The sequence below is a fragment of the Hypanus sabinus genome, unplaced genomic scaffold (genome assembly GCF_030144855.1).
Source record: "Hypanus sabinus isolate sHypSab1 unplaced genomic scaffold, sHypSab1.hap1 scaffold_209, whole genome shotgun sequence".
In the NCBI taxonomy this organism is placed as follows: Eukaryota; Metazoa; Chordata; class Chondrichthyes; order Myliobatiformes; family Dasyatidae; genus Hypanus; species Hypanus sabinus.
In genome coordinates this window covers 555,112-571,493 of record NW_026780194.1, presented here as the reverse complement: position 1 = coordinate 571,493, position 16,382 = coordinate 555,112, and the positions used below count along the sequence as shown (strand labels likewise).

At 46.5% G+C, this 16,382-nt stretch overlaps 1 long non-coding RNA gene across 1 annotated transcript; it reads left to right on the top strand.

Moving 5' to 3' along the window:
* Positions 1-5,237: 5,237 nt before the first annotated feature.
* On the top strand, positions 5,238-16,382 carry LOC132387683 (uncharacterized). The gene is made up of 3 exons (XR_009509983.1): positions 5,238-5,440; positions 10,656-10,940; positions 16,247-16,382. It is a non-coding gene; the product is annotated as an uncharacterized LOC132387683 (long non-coding RNA).

The window sequence follows — 16,382 nt, the reverse complement described above, 5'->3', positions numbered from 1 at the left end:
AGGAGATCAGCGGAGAAGATTTAGCGGTGATCGATAAGATTAATCAGAAACCGCAACATAACGAGCCACGAAGGGCCACAAAACGAGAGAGATCAGAAGCTAAGTACATCGTGCATCAGTGTCGTCTTCAGGTGGGGGGGGGGGAGCTCGGAGCAACTGGTTCGATGAGTGAACAGGGGCTGTGGACGAGAATTGGGGTCAAACGGACACTGATATCTGAACTGTTCCATTCTCCTGATGACACACGTCTGCATCAGCTCCACTGCAATCACATCCTTGACCGATAGGGGGCAGAAAATTGCCTGATGCTAATCGGGCCAATATTACCTATTTCTGTACTATGACATTTCCCGTCAGTGAAGTCAGGTATTAAACACCACATTATCAATCCGCATCACTACCGTCACAGATATTGGAATTCCCTTACCATGTCCTTCTCAGCATGGCAGCGTCCATTATTCAGGGCCTCCAGCACCCAGAGCATACCCTTTTCTCATTGTTACCATCAGGGAGGAGGTACAGAAGCCTGAAGGAACACACTCAGTGATTCAGGAACAGTTTCTTTCCCTCTGCCATCCGATTCCTAAATGACCAATCTTTGGACAATACCTCAGTATTTTTTAGTATACAGTATTTCTGATTTTGCACGTTTTTCAAAACCTATTCCATAAACGTAACTGTTTTACTTGTTTATTTACTATTATTGTTTTATTTGTTATTATTATTATTATTATTATTATTATTATTATTATTATTATTATTATTATTATTATTATTATTATTATTATTATTATTATTATTATTATTATTATTATTATTATTATTATATTCTCTGCTATATTATGTATTGCATTGAACTGCTGCTGCTAAGTTAACAAATTTCACGTCCCCTGCCGCTGATAATAACCCTGATTCTGATTCTGATCGGCACTCACGAGAACCCCGTCAGTCTCTGTGAATATCCCAGCACTTTTCACCCATGGACGATCATCACCACGTACCTCAATATTGATCTCGACCTGCCGTTCAGTACCCATCTAGTGAAATTAATCCCGTAACCCACGACCCATTGATATATTACTGCAACCAGTATGTAGTCACAGTGGAAGTCTTTCCTTGTGTGCCACTCAGTTCAGATCACTCAACACATAAGCACTTCGTCACGAGCAAATTACAGAATATGGAATACTGTGCTGTATTCCCAATGGAAATGCTGGTCAGTTCGTCAAATATGTAAATCCGACCACCTACCTCACTATCAACAACGCTACCAATTAGCTGTCATTGTTGGTACTAATGCAATGAATGCAGACTCTCAGTCGGTTTAAGCATTTTCACCAGTTCGGTGGTCGTGTGTACGGGGATTGAATTACTCTGCTTCAGACCGCTGCGAACATGTGACGGGCTGCACCAGAGCTGGAGGGACACAGCCGGTCAGGCAGCATCTATGGAAATGAAAAAGCGGTTGACGTTGCGGGCGCGAACCCAGGAAAGAGCTGGAGAACAAATGGAAGAAGATGGCTGAATAAGAATGTTTGGGTAACGGGAGGAGGGCAAGCCGGAAGCTGCTAGGTGAAGTCACGTGATTGGAGTAGGGTGACCAAGTAAGAGGCTGGGAGGGAATTAGCGGAATAGACACAGTGCTTGAGAAGAAGGAATATAATAGGAGAGGAGAGTGGACCGTGGGAGAAAGGGAAGGAGGAGCGGCGCCGGGGGAGGGGAAAGACAGACGAGGAGAAGATTAAGAGTCCAGAGTGGAGAAGTAAAGAAGAGGGAAGGGGGAGACGGAAATACCGGAAGATGGGGATACCCATGTCCATGCCATAAGATGGAGGTTACTTTGACTGAATAAAAGGAGTTACCCCTCCAATCTGACAGTGGCCAATCGGGGCAGAAGAAGAGGCCATGTGTATGTCGCACCGGGAATGGGGATAGAAACGGAAACGGCTGGCCGCTGGAAAACTTTGTCGATGCAGCTGAGGAGTTCGACGATGCGTTCATGAATCAGGAAAAGGGTCCCGGTCAGAGCGTCGACATATTTCCAGAGATGCCGCCTGACCTGTTGAATTCCTCCTGCATCTTGTGTGTGTTGCTATTCATTGGATGAACGGTTTGGTACGTTGGCTGTCTTCGTAAGCTTGGAAGCGACATTAGTTTAAGGCCCCTTCACAATGTTACAGAGCGACATACAAACACAAACTTATTCTGTTTTACATAATTCTATTGAAAGATCTGTCACCGGAACAATTCTCAGAGTGAAACACAGCAGCCGATGACAATACAGCATTGGTCTATGATGTCCACGCCCATGGGGCCAAGGAATGGACAGGATCTACGATAACTAAACCGAGAGGCGAGCCTGGGAGTGTTTCACAACGTTCACTGACTTCTCCAATCGTCATTTCTTTGTCTGAGATTTTGCAATTTCGTGTCATGCAATGCATATCTCATCGGAATTGGGATTTTTAATTGAATGACATCATGTTTATTTCTACCCCAGCTTTTGGAAATCACGTCAGCCTTGTGTAGTATTGAATGTTCAGTGTGCTGGCGCGAGTATAAATGAATGGCCGTGGAAATTTATCAGCTCAGAGTTTATTCAGCGAGATACCGGGCAGCTGGAAGACAGGCTGGATATCAAACAGCATGCTTGAAACATTTTACCGTGTGAGAAAAATATACTTCTTGATCATGGCCGTTATTGGTGTTCCTGGTAAGAACAGAGGCGGAGCGAAGTTTACAGTTTAGTGTCCGCGGTCTTTGGACGCGTTCGCTTACCGACAGCGTTGTGATGACCGCGAGTGCGGTGCAGAGATTGCGACAAATCCCTGTGTTCGTTCAGAGACTCCCTCGCAGTTTAACCCGTGGGCTCGACGGAATGTAAAGCGGCAGTTGAAACAGATGTAGAGGGGAAGATCGAACAGTTAGATTCATTGTGTGGATTCAGAGCAGGCAGTTCTGATTTATCAACTCAAAGCCGCTGTCAAAGTAAACTGCGATAATCCAGCGCGCTCGGCACCTTTACGGGCTGGTTGGTATTATTCCGTGTCAATAGCGTAAGATGTTTACATTCAGATTTATCATACTGCGCTGCGTTTGAAGAAATCGCTTCAAGTCTGAAGGGAAGGTGGGGAGCGGATCGCCGCTGATATTCAGGGGAGAACGCTAGACATCACTTGTGAGTAAGTCACCGAACCATCGTGAGATTCCAAAATTCAAGTGAGGGTCTGTTAGAGGTTCAGTACACCAGGGCTCGTTTCCGTGTCCTGCGATACGTGTAGTGAAGAGGGAATGAAGAGCCAATCCAGCAGTGTCTGTTGGAGGTCGGACGGGGTAAAATACATGTGATACTCCGCTCTGGAACAATGAGCTTGGCAGCATTTGGAATAATACGGCAGAAATTTTGGACCATCCACTAAATGATGCAAATATTTTGAAGAAAAAAAACACATACATTGGCTTTCTTTTGGAAATTGGATGGTTTAAGCACTAATGTTTAAAATACATGCTAAATCTTTAAAATCGGGAAAGAGAACTTTCTGATTGCAATCGACCACGGTCAAGCTAGTTGCAGAATTTTAAAGAAGCGAACTGAGAGAGGTCTCTGTTCGCGGATGGCATAAAGGAGCTGAGGTGAAGTCATGCGAACGGGAGACAGAAGCGGCGGGAGCGGGGCTCGGATCTGAGGGGCGATTCCAGGACGTATCTGATAGAAACGCAGCAAACATCGTCGCCGAGAAATTGCCGAGCTTTCCAAGCTTTGTATATGTCAAAAACCTGATCGTGGACGTTTGGAATTATTTCTCTAAACCAAAGCATATACGCCAATTCGTTGACAATGCATCCTTCCCAAACCCTGCTCCTTCTCCTGGACCGAGTACTGTTACCATTCAGCCGGCAGGCATGCAGTTGTAAGAGGAATCTGCGATTCCCGCTTTACACTTTTTAAACTCCGGAAATGCATTGCCAGCAAACTTTGATTGCTCTGAATTTTCTGCACATCTCTGTTCTGAGAGCCGTGGTGCGGCGTGACAGTAATTCACTCATTATTTTTTCTGCTGTTCCCCCAGTTAATTTAGTGGCGATTGCGATCCTGTCCCGGGGAAAGTGCGGCCTCTCCACCTGCACCACTCGCTACCTGGTGGCCATGGCAACGGCGGATCTACTAACCATTATCTTTCAGGTCATATTGTGGCGGATCAGTTATTATTACTTCCCCGGTTCTTTTCTGGAGATGACCCCCGTATGCAGTTCCATCTTTGTCCCAGCAAGGGCAGCCACAGACTGTTCTGTCTGGTTCACCGTCACCTTTACGTTTGATCGGTTTGTCGCCATCTGTTGCCAGAATCAGAAAGCAAAATTTTGCACCGGGAAAACTGCGGCAGTAGTTCTGACAACAACCGGCGTTTTTTTCTGTTTTAAAAATGTGCCCTACTTCTTTATGTATCGACCTCTGAAAGTAATTGACAATATACCCTGGGACTGCATTCGTAAATCGAGCTACTATACCGATCCCGGCTGGGTGGGATACAGCTGGCTTTCTACCGTTCTAGCGCCATTATTCCCGTTTGTTTTAATACTACTGCTCAACGCTCTGACAGTCAGACACATTTTGGTGACTAGTCGCGTCCGTAAAGGGCTGAGGGGTCAGAACAAGGCGGAGAACCGCAGTGACCCGGAGATGGAGAGCAGAAGGAGGTCTGTGATCTTACTTCTCACCATCTCCGGAAGCTTCATCATCCTGTGGTCGGTAAAAGTTGCCGAATTCCTTTATTACACCATCGCCGGATTGGATCAGAATAATTACAGTGATTCGGAATACATATTTCAACACACTGGATACATGCTGATGATATTAAGTTGCTGCACAAACACGTTTATTTATGGGGTAACTCAGTCCAAGTTCAGAGAGCAGTTCATCAGCGCAGTGAAATATCCGCTAACGTCAATTATTGAAATAATTAACAAACAAACCTAACTAAGTTCTTCTCAGAGGGAGTCGCAGTTTCTGTTTTCCATCTCGACACGACAGAACTGACGGGCATCGGAGAACGAGGCAGCTGCGAGAGTGGTTGAGAGCCCGAGCGAGACCCAGATCCGGAACAGGCTCCTCGGCAACTGCAGCCGGCGGCTTCCACCTCCCACCGGTCATTAAACTCAAACCACCGTCTGTTTGTATTTCCACCTCCCACCGGTCAATAAACTGAAACTAGCTTCTGTTTGTATGTTTCACCATATTCCCGCTGGCGTTACCGCCACACGTCTATTGGTAACAAATCCCGCCCTACAGTGTAAATACTCAGCAGTGAAGTGATCGACTTCCTGGTTGCTTCCCGGTGACGGTGAGGAAATAGAGCGGAAATAATGCCGTCACAACGAGGATGGGCGGAATTCACACTGAGCGCACCGGAGATCAGATCGGGACTGCTCCGTGATCGCAGTAAGTAGCCAAGACCACAGTGAGATTTTACTGATTGCATTCAGCATCGGATCGGCTCGTCAGTCAACAGCTTTGAGCAGACAACGCCTACGTCTACAGACATCCTAACTTCAACGGCCGATTTTGCCTGTATCCAGTGAGATTTTATCAATTTCATGAAGTGTTCACCTGCACAGGGAGTGTCTGCAGAAGCTCCGATTATCATCTGCAGAAAGTCTATTTCTAAAGGAGACATAGAACACAAAATAGTACGGCACATTACAAGCCCTTCGGCCCACAAGGTCGTGCCGTCTCTCTAACCCGTTTTCCCACATAAACCCCCACCTTAAAATTCCTCTATATACATGTCTTGTAGTCTCTTAAAGTTCTCTAGTGTGTCTGCCTCCATCACTGACTCAGGCAGTACATTCCGCGCACTAAACACTCTCTGAGTGAAAAACCTTCCTGTAATATTCCCCTTGAACTTCCCTCCCCTTACCTTAAAGCCATGTCCTCTTGTACTGAGCAGTGGTGCCCTGGGGAGAGCCGCTGGCTCTCCACTCTACCTATTCCTCTTCATATCGTGTACACCTCTATCATGTCTCCTCTCATCCTCCTTCTCTCCAAAGAGTAAAGCCCTAGCTCCCTTAATCTCTGATCATGATCCATACTCTCTAAACCAGGGAGCATCCTGGTAAATCTCCTCTGTACCCTTTCCAAAGCTTTAACATCCTTCCTATAGTGAGGCGACCAGAACTGGACACAGTACTCCAAGTGTGGCCGAACTAGAGTTTTATAGATCTGCATCATTACCTCGCGACACTTTAACTCTATTCCTCCAGTTATGAAGGCTAACAGCCCATAAGCTTTCTTAACCACCCTATCTAACTGTGAGGCAACTTTCTGGGATCTGTAGACATGTACCCCTAGATCCCTCTGCTCCTCCACACTACCAAGTATCCTGCCGTTTATTTGTACTCTGCCTTGGGGTTTGTCCTTCCATTGTGTACCACCTCACACTTCTCCGGGTTGAACTCCATCTGCCACTTCTCAGCACACTTCTGCGTCCTATCAATCTCTGTCTGCTATCTTCGACAATCCTCTACACTATCTACAACACCACCAACCTTTGTGTCGTCTTTGAACTTGTCAACTCACCCTTCTACCCCCACATCCAGGTCGTTAATAAATATCACGAAAAGTAAAGGTCCCAGAACAGATCCTTGTTGGACAACACTAGTTACAACCCTCCAATATGGATGTACACCGTCCACCACGTCAATCTGCCTTCTGCAGGCAAGCCAATTCTGAACCCACCTAGCCAAACTTCCCTGGTTCCCATGCCTTCTGACTTTCTGAGTAAGCCTACCGTGTGGAACCTTGTCAAATGCCTTACTAAAATCCATGTAGATCACATCCACTGCACTACCCTCATCTATATGCCCAGTCACCTCCTCAAAGAACTCTATCCGGCTTGTTAGGTACGATCTGCCCTTCACAAAGCTATGCTGACTGTCCCTGATCGGACCATGATTCTCTAAATGCCCATAGATCCTATCTCTAAGAATCTTTTCCAACAGCTTTCCCACCACAGACATAAGGCTCACTGGTCTATAATTACCCGGACTAACCCTACTATTTTTTTTGAAAAGGGGGACAACATTCGCCTCCCTCCAATCCTCTGGGACTATTCCCGTGTACAGCGAGGACGTAAAGATCTTAGCCAGAGGCTCCGCAATCTCTTCCCTCCCCTCGTGGGCAGCCTGCGGAATATCCCTTCAGGCCCCAAGGACTTATCCGTCCTAATGTATTTTAACAACTCCAGCACCTCCTCTCTCTTAATATCAACATGCTCCAGAACATCGACCTCACTCTTCTTGTACTCATTGCCATCAAGTTCCCTCTCATTGGACAATACCGAATAGAAGTATTCATTGAGGACCTCGCTCACTTCCACAGCCTGCAGGCACATCTTCCCACTTTTGTCTCTAATCGGTACCACCCTCACTCCTGTCATCCTTTTGTTCTTCACATAACTGAAGAATGCCTTGGGGTTTTCATTTACCCTACTCGCCAAGACCTTCCCTTGCACTCTTTTTGCTCTTCTCAGCCCTATTCATAAGTCCTTTCCTGTTACCATATATTCCTCAATAGACCCTTCTGATCCTTGCTTCCTAAAGCTCGTGTATACTGCCTTCTTCCACCTGACTAGATTTTCCACCTGACTTATCACCCATGGTTCCTTCACCCTACCACTCTTTATCTTCCTCAGCGGGACAAATTTATCCCTACCATCCTGCAAGAGATCCTTAAACATTGACCACATGACAATAGTACATTTCCCTGCAAAAACATCATCCCAATTCACACCTGCAAGTTCTGGCCTTATAGCCTCATAATTTACCCTTCCCTAATTAAATATTTTCCTGTCCTCTCTGATTCTATCCTTTTCCATGATAATACTAAAGGTCAGGGAACGGTGATCACTGTTCCCCAGATGCTCACCCACTGACAGATCTGTGACCTGACCTGGTTCGTTACCTAATACTAGATCTAGTATGGCATTCCCCCTAGTCGGCCGGTCAACATACTGTGACAGGAATCAATCATGGACACAATTAACAAACTCTGCCCCGTCTAAACCCTTGGAACTACTCAGGTGCCAATCAATATTAGGGAAGTTAAAGTCACCCATGATAACAACCTTGTTATTCTTACACCTTTCCAAACTCTGCCTCCCAATCTGCTCCTCGGTATCTCTGCTGCTACCAGGGGGTCTATAGAATACCGCAGTAAATAATTGCTCCCTTCCTGTTGCTGACTTCTACCCTTACTGGCTCAAAAGAGGATCTGCTACATTACCCACCCTTTCTGTAGCTGTAATGGTATCCCTGACCAGTAGTTCCACCCATCCTCCCCTCCACCCTCTATAACTTTTAAAGCACTGAAATCCAGGAATATTGAGAATCCATTCCTGCCCTGGTGCCAGCCAAGTCTCCTTAATGGCCATTACATCATAATTCCGTTTATGTATCCAAACTCTCACTTCATCACCTTTGTTCCTGATGCTTCTTGCATTGAAGTACACAAAGTTTAGCCCTTCTACTTTAAGACCTTTCCACCCTTTATTCTGCTTCTCTTTTCTCAAAGACTCTCTGTATGTTAGATCTGGCTTTGCTCCATGCACTTCTTTCACGCTCTGTAACTCCGGGTCCCATCCCCCTTGCAAATTAGTTTAAACTCTACCGAACTTGCGTTACTTTGTGAGAAAAGCGCGTTTCTTCCAGCACGCCGCCTTTCTTTCTTGGGGGTGTCTGTTCGATAACTTCAATCTCTTTCCATTTTCCAGATACCGTTAGCCCCCTCACGAATCGAGAACCTTTAAACCTTTTCCCTGACCACACCCAATGGGTCAGCCTCCACACATTCGAGCCCTGTTCACACGTGTGCCGGCATTGCATTTGTCTTCGTTGCCACCGAATTAACTGCAAGATAAACAACAGGACATCCAGAGCAAAGACCCAGAACTCCATATGCATCTCTTCTTACTGACCATTAACAACGTCTGTGAAACATCCAACTGTTCCCGTCCTGATGACCCCTTCCTCGACGTCTCCATGCTTTCACTCCTTCCCACGCCGTATCCGCCATATCTCTCTTTCTTCAAACCCTCTTTGTGACCACATCCGCCGTCTCCTGTTACGGAGTAGTCTGATGAAACGCTTCTACTGAGTCATGTTGGAAACGGGAATACACTGGCCAATTTACAATGTGGGAGCTACGACCCGGACCCGCACGAGACGAAACTGATGGGCACTGAATCCTGCTCGCCCCGAGAACGCCTCATATCGGGCCCTGGTCAGATCCCATTTGGAGCACGGTGCCCAGTTCTGGTCGCCTCACTACAGGAAAGATGTGGAAGCCATAGGAAGCGTGCAGAGGAGATTTACAAGGATGTTGCATGGATTGGGGAGAATGTTTTAAGAGAATAGTTTGAGTGTACTTGATCTCTTCTCCTTGGAGCAACGGAGGATGAGAGGTAACCTGATAGAGGTGTATAAGACGATGAGAAGCATTGGTCATGGCTTTTTCCCGGGCTGAAATGGTTGCCACAAGAGGACACGGGTTTAAGGTGCTGGGGAGTAGGTATAGAGGAGATGTCAGGGGTAAGTGTTTTACTCAGTGAGTGGTGAGTGCGTGGAATGGGCTGCCGGCGAAAGGTGGTGGAGGCGGATACGATAGGGTCTTTTAAAAGAATTTTGGACAGGCACATGGAGCTGGGAGAAATAGAGGGCTGTGTGAAAGCCTAGTAATTTCTAAGGTAGGGACATGTTCGGCACAACATTGTTGTCCGAAGGGCCTGTATTGTGCCGTAGGGTTTCAATGTTTCGGTGTTTCTCCGCGCAAGAGGCCCAATCTGTACGCTGCACACTATCAAACAGCGCATGCGCATCTGCCGCATTGTCGCAATCGATCTGATAGATATGTTCACATCATTTCACTGCATTTCTTCCCATCTCCACGACACACTTCCTTCGCTCTTCCAACGTGGCCCTCACTCCCTCTACCACGGCGATCACTTTCCCTGCGGCCGAATCCTACTCTTCTCTGAATGCATGATCTCCCTGGCTGCCGGCGGGAGGCGGAGGGTCCCAGGGCAGACGCAGCCAGAGACATAGCCAACCTCCTGTCCATTCTGGAAACGCGGCCAGTGCTCAGAGCACCCTGGACCCGGATCGAATTCAGCTCAAGGAGAGTCGGGGATGGAGAGTTTCCACCCTCCCCAAGGATATGTCCTGGGCCGTGATACCCTATACGCTGGATTTACCAGTTTTCCCCTCCGGAAAATATTTCTTCTTCAACAGGGAAACCGACCGAAGCCTAGACTCCATTCCAGGGACCCAAAGAACCCCAACCTCCTGGGTGGCCTGTCGGACCTTCCGCAGACTTTTTTTCCAGAAGCTCGTCGATGAAGGGTGAGGTAGATTGCTGTATGTTTTTAATTTAGCTCGACAGATATCTGTGACGATTTGTGGGATGACACAAATCCAAGACATATGTAAAGTATAATTAAATACTGCGATTCATCCTGTTCCAGCAGTCTCCGTTCGTAAGCAAGGAACACACACTAATCCTATTGCCCTATGCCAGTACACAAAGTAGTCCTATGCCCCACCAAGCCCACAAAGTCCGTCAGTTCCCAAACTAATTTCGTTGTTTCGCTATCTTCCCACAGCTCCACGTCAGTCCCCAAACTAATCACACTGCCCTGCTAATTCCCCACGGTCTGTTGTCAGCTCCAAAATAGTGCAATTATAATGCTATTAGGCTCAGACCTCGGAACATAATTCGGGAAGGGGTTTTCTCTGGGAAATGCACAACGGAAATGTCGAGGTATTATCGGCAGGAAAAGGATGGCAGGGTGAAGGAACCCTGGCTGACAACATCTGGAAAAGAAGAAGAAAGAAGATGATTTAAGGTTTAGGACGCAAGGGTCAAACAGGTTGTCGTGAGTTACAAGGTACTCTATCAAATACCTTCATGAATTCTATATACACTAAATCTGCTGCTCGACCTTCATTAATCTGTTAAGTCACATCCTCAAAAAATTCGATCAGGCTCGTAAGGCACAACATGCCTCTGACAAAGCCAAGCTGACTATTACTAATCATATTATTCTTCTCCAAATGTTCATAAATCCTGCCTCTCAGTGTCTGTTCCATCAACTTACCAACCACTGAAGTAAGACTCACTTGTCTATAATTTCCTGGGCTATCTCTACTCATTTTCTTCAATAAAGGTACAGCAACCCGCAACCCTCCAATCTTCCACAACCACTCCCGTCTCCATTGATGATGCAAAGATCATCGCCAGAGATTCAGAAATAGCCTCATTTGCCTCCTTCCGTAGCCTGGGATACATATCATCCAATCCCGAAGACTTATCCAACTTAATGCTTTCCAAAGGCTGCAGTACATTCTAATTCTTAATATCTATATGCTCAAGCTTTTCAGTCCACTGTAAGTCATCCCTACAATCGCCAAGATCTGTCCTGTGATCCCTTGCCTTTTTGTGATTTTTATAAGTAATCTGTTTGAGGAAGTGGAAGGGTGGAATCAGCAAATTTGAAGATGATATGGAGGTTGGTAGAGTTGTGGATAGTGTAGTAGATTGTTGTAGGTTAAAATAGGACATTGAAAGTATGCAGAACAGTGATGAGAAGTGGCAGATGGAGTTCAACCTGGAAAAGTGTGGAGTGAATCGCTTTTGAAGGACGAATTTGAAGGCAGAATACAGGATTAATGACAGGATTGCTTGCAGTGTGGTGGAACAGAGGGATGATAGGGTCCACACCTATAGATCCCTCAACCTTTCTTCACACGTTGATAGAGAGTTTAAGAAGGCGGATTGGCTGTCGGTTTCACTTGTCAGGGGCTTGAGTTCAAGAGCCACAAGGTAACGTTGTGACTCTAAAAATCCCGGTTAGACTGCGCTTGGAAAATTGTGTTCAGTTGGAATATTGTGTCCTATAAAGCGCCTCAGTATAGGAATGATGTGGAAACTATCGATAGGGTGCAGAGGAGGTTTACCAGGATGCTGCCTGGATTAGAGAGCATGTGCTGTGATGATATTTTGAGCGAGAGATTGTCTTTTTGGAGAAAAAGCGGAGGAGAGCTGACTTAATAGAGGTGTACACGATGATCAGAGGCATACAGCAGATTGAATGGACAGCTAGAAATTTTTCTCCAGGGCTAAAAAGCTGGGCATGACCAGACATAATTATGTGATGATTGGAGGAAAGTATGGTGGAGGGGTGGATAAGCATTATGCGAGGGTATTTAACTAGGGCAGGGCAAATTATGAAAGTATTAGTACTGAGTTTAAAAGTCAGGTAGCTATGTTGCATCTTTTAAAACTCTAGTTAGGCTGCATCTGGAGTATTCCGTTCAACTCTGGTTGCCCCATTCTAGGAAGGGAATCGAGGAGTTGAAGAAGGTGCAAATGCGGTTAACAGGATATTGTCCGGATTAGAGGGCGTGTGGTGGGACAAACTTGGGTTGTTTTCTCTGATGCCGTGGAGTTTGAGGCGAAATGTGATAGAGGTTTATAAGATCATGACAAGTACAGATGTAGGCAGGCAGTATCTCTTTTGAGGGTTTTAAGAGTCGATTACCAGAGGGCATACATTCAGTGTGAGAGGGGGTAAGTTCAAAGGAGGAAGACAACCTCTGAGTGAAAGGCAAGTTCTTTTACACAGATTTGTTGGTGCCTGAAATGAGTACCTGGGATTTGGTTGAGGCAGATACATCGGGGACATTTAAGAGCCTCTTCAATAGACATGTGAATGAGAGGAAAGCAGAGAGATTCGGACATTGTCTGTACAAACTAGATTAGTTCAGTTTGCCATCTGATTACTGATCTACTTGGCCACTTTCAGAGACCTAAAAACATTGTAGGCTGAAGATAGATGTTAGTCTATGTTCTATGTTTATGTTCTATGACGTTGTTCAGCCTGCAATGTTTCAATGTGATTTTCAGTTCATTGTGTTGTTTTGCCATACCAAGAGCTTCAGAACATCTTGCATTGTGCCCATCTTGCAAACCCATGCCTCATTTCCACAAAGGATTCGCACATCACTCCCTGGGACTGGGACCTTTTCCCAATCACCAGGCCGAGGCAGAGCGAGGAATCTTCTGACGGGGTTCCCTTCTCTGTGAGTTCTGTGATTTCCTGTAGACAATGAACTTGTTGAGTGACAGACTGAGTTAAAGAGATTGGAGAAGGCAATATCTGCTCAGTGATGGGACGTCCCAGTGATCACAGGAGCAGTCACGGGGCAGCCTCTACACCCATTCTGTAAATTACTGGGATCGGTAATTAGCAGCAAAGCTCTGACTGTGGAAATTACAAATCAGAATATTATTAGAGTCACGGAGAACAAAACAGAGAAACAGGCCTTTCGGCCCATCTAGTCCACGCCAAAATGATATTTTATGATTTGTTCCAACTGCCTGCATCAAAGTCCTCCGTACGCCTCCCATTCTGTACTCACCAGAACTTCACAAATGTTGTAAATCAAATCTGCATCTACCACATATGATGACAGCTCGTTCCACACTCTCGCCAAACTCTGACTGAAGAAGCTCACCCCTCAGGTTCCACTAAAATATGTCACCTCTCATCCTTAACCTATAACCTGTCGGGGTTCAGAACAAAGACTGCGTGGAGAGGGAAAGCGGGTGGGGAAGGTGCGGGAGGGTGGACACAGCTGTAGCAGGTAATGGGAGAGCAACTGCAAGATAGAAACAAGGATTGTCTAGACTTACTATCTGAATAAAAGTAATTGCTTGAACGTACTTTCTGCAAAGATGCTAATTATACCCTTTACATTCTCAACGAAATTATTGATGTAGATGAAAAGCAGCAATGTGTAACCCTGGGGAACACCACTAGACACGGGCCTCGAGCCCAATAAACAGCCTCCCACCATCACTCTCTGCTTCCTACCATCAAGACAACTGTGCATCCAGTGAGCCAGCTCTCCCTGGATCCCGTGTGATCTGACTTTCCACAGCAACTTACCATGTGAACCTTCTCAAAGGCCTCACTGATGCCCAGATCAGCCACGATCCTGGGACAGAGGTGTCACTGTTCAGAGGGCATAGATTTAAGCAGAGGATGAAGAGCTTTAGAGGGATCTGAGGAAGAGACTTTTTACCCAGAGCGTAGCTGAAATCCGGAACACACTGCCCGAGGTGGTGGTGGTGGCAGGTCCCTTCACAACATTTACGAAGTGGATGAGCACTGAAACTGCCGAGATACAGTCGGCTGTGAACCAAGTGCTGATAAATGGGGCCAGTGTGGACAGTGAATGGACGGTCAGAACAGGTATGGCCGGCCAAAGACCTGTTTCCGTGCTGTGTGATCCTCCACTCCGGACACGGTAAATTAACGATGGTGGCACCGCAAGGCATTGATTTCAAAACTCCACACCCCTCTCCAAACTGAAATAAACCAGACTGAACCCCTTTGTCACCACTGTGAATAGCTGTTTCTGTCAAAGTAAAATACAAATTGGTCACTTCTGCGAAACAACTGGCAATTGATGAAATTTCTGTGTCTTCTTCCACTGATTTTGCTTCCTTACAGTAAAAATAACCTTCTCACTGTGACATATGGTACATTCAGCTCATCGTCAGACCTAACAAACCATGTCTTCCCGCAGCTGGTTCCACCTGTTGGTGTGTCCTCTTTCCTCCACCTCCAGGGAAGCTGCATCTCCATACAAACTCCTCACTTCAGACGACTGTCTGTACCCGTGACGCAGGAAATCACATCTCTGTCACTCTTCTGATACCGTATCTGACCTGCTCACCTCCGGGTGTCCTCCCTCAACAAGTCTCTTCCTCAGTCACAATCTGTGAAATCTTCAAAGAACAACTCAAAAAATACATTAGACAACCTGTGTACTCCTTCACTGCTGACCAGTAAAAACTCTCTCTCCTCAGCCCCTTCCTTTTCCCCTTTCCCTTTGCAAACTCCACATATGGCACCAGAACTGAATCCACTGTAAGGACATTTATATCTCACAGGAGGCTGTACAAACTCCTGTCTTTCTCTAATGCAGGCATCACTGACACCCCTTCCCCATTCCCAATCTGCTCTCGCAGCCCATGACGGTGACAGATATCCCAGACTCTTGGGCTTTGCAACAAACACAGTGTTAACAGCAACATTGGACAATAATTATTATGAATAGAGAATTGTTGCTTCCTGAAGGGACTTGCGAGTTGTCTGATCTAATAGATCAGATCCTCCCTTGTTTACAACTTAATTTCTCCCGTGTCCATCCTTCCCGGGTCACGGAACTTCCAATCATCCAACTTTCTTCCAATAACATCGCCACCACCACGCCTACGGCTCCACAAATTTCCCATCACTCACTCCACACCCACACGTCCACCCATAACCATTCCCCGCATACAAAGACCTTCACCCCAAACCTCCTCCCAGTTTTGAGAACCACAACTAAATTATCCCACAAACCGGGGTCGGACTGAAAGCTCCAAGCGGGGCAACCGGCCTCCGATTTCCACAAAACAGATCAGGCCTGCCGCCCGAACAGGAGAACAACCGGCAAGCTCTGGGATCGGCACTACGCCTGCCGCTGCCGAAAGTTCCCACAACGCCCCTGCGCGTCGCCGGAGGTTACTACAGCGCTACGAGCGGCTGGAGACCGACAACGCGGACGATTTAGCTGTCCGTCCTTACACTGGGAGACGTCCGATATCCACATCAACACCATCCAATCGACTCTGAGCGAACTACGATGACTAACAAACATAATTCCTCTCAGCCCTCAGTTTTCTGAATGATTATCTGTCTTTCAGAGGACAGAGTACCTGTGGTCTACATTGTCAGAGTGTTTAGTATCCCAGGAGACAAAGATTGCAGGGACGATATTTGTTCTGTTGCCAAATACGCTATGTGTCTAGCCCGCTGACAATTCTCGTTCATATTAGTGAAACCTCTGGTTATCAAAATACGAGATCGCAAAATGACGGAGCCACCTCAAACCAGATTATCCCGAAAAAGAGCTCCCCACAAGATTTGGGGTTTTGTGACCAAACTCGAGACAAACCACATGCTGCCCACTCCAACAGCAACACGACAGCGCTGAGCACGATAAATGGGACTTTACGTCACACAACACTGAATTCAATACTGAAACACCGTGATTAATGTTGTTGTCCGACTGAAATCATTAAGAAACGTCAAAACCCCAACCCCGTTTTGTAAAACATTTTTTCCATTTCCCTCCGAAGGAAGTTGTATGCGTCTCCTGCGACCGGAGTCTGATGTACGGCTGACAGGTAGGAGGAGACTTTCGGCCCGTCGGCCAGTTGCTGGCTCCCCGGAGAAGGAGAGATCATGGCAGATGAAGGCGGGAGAAGGGTTAGG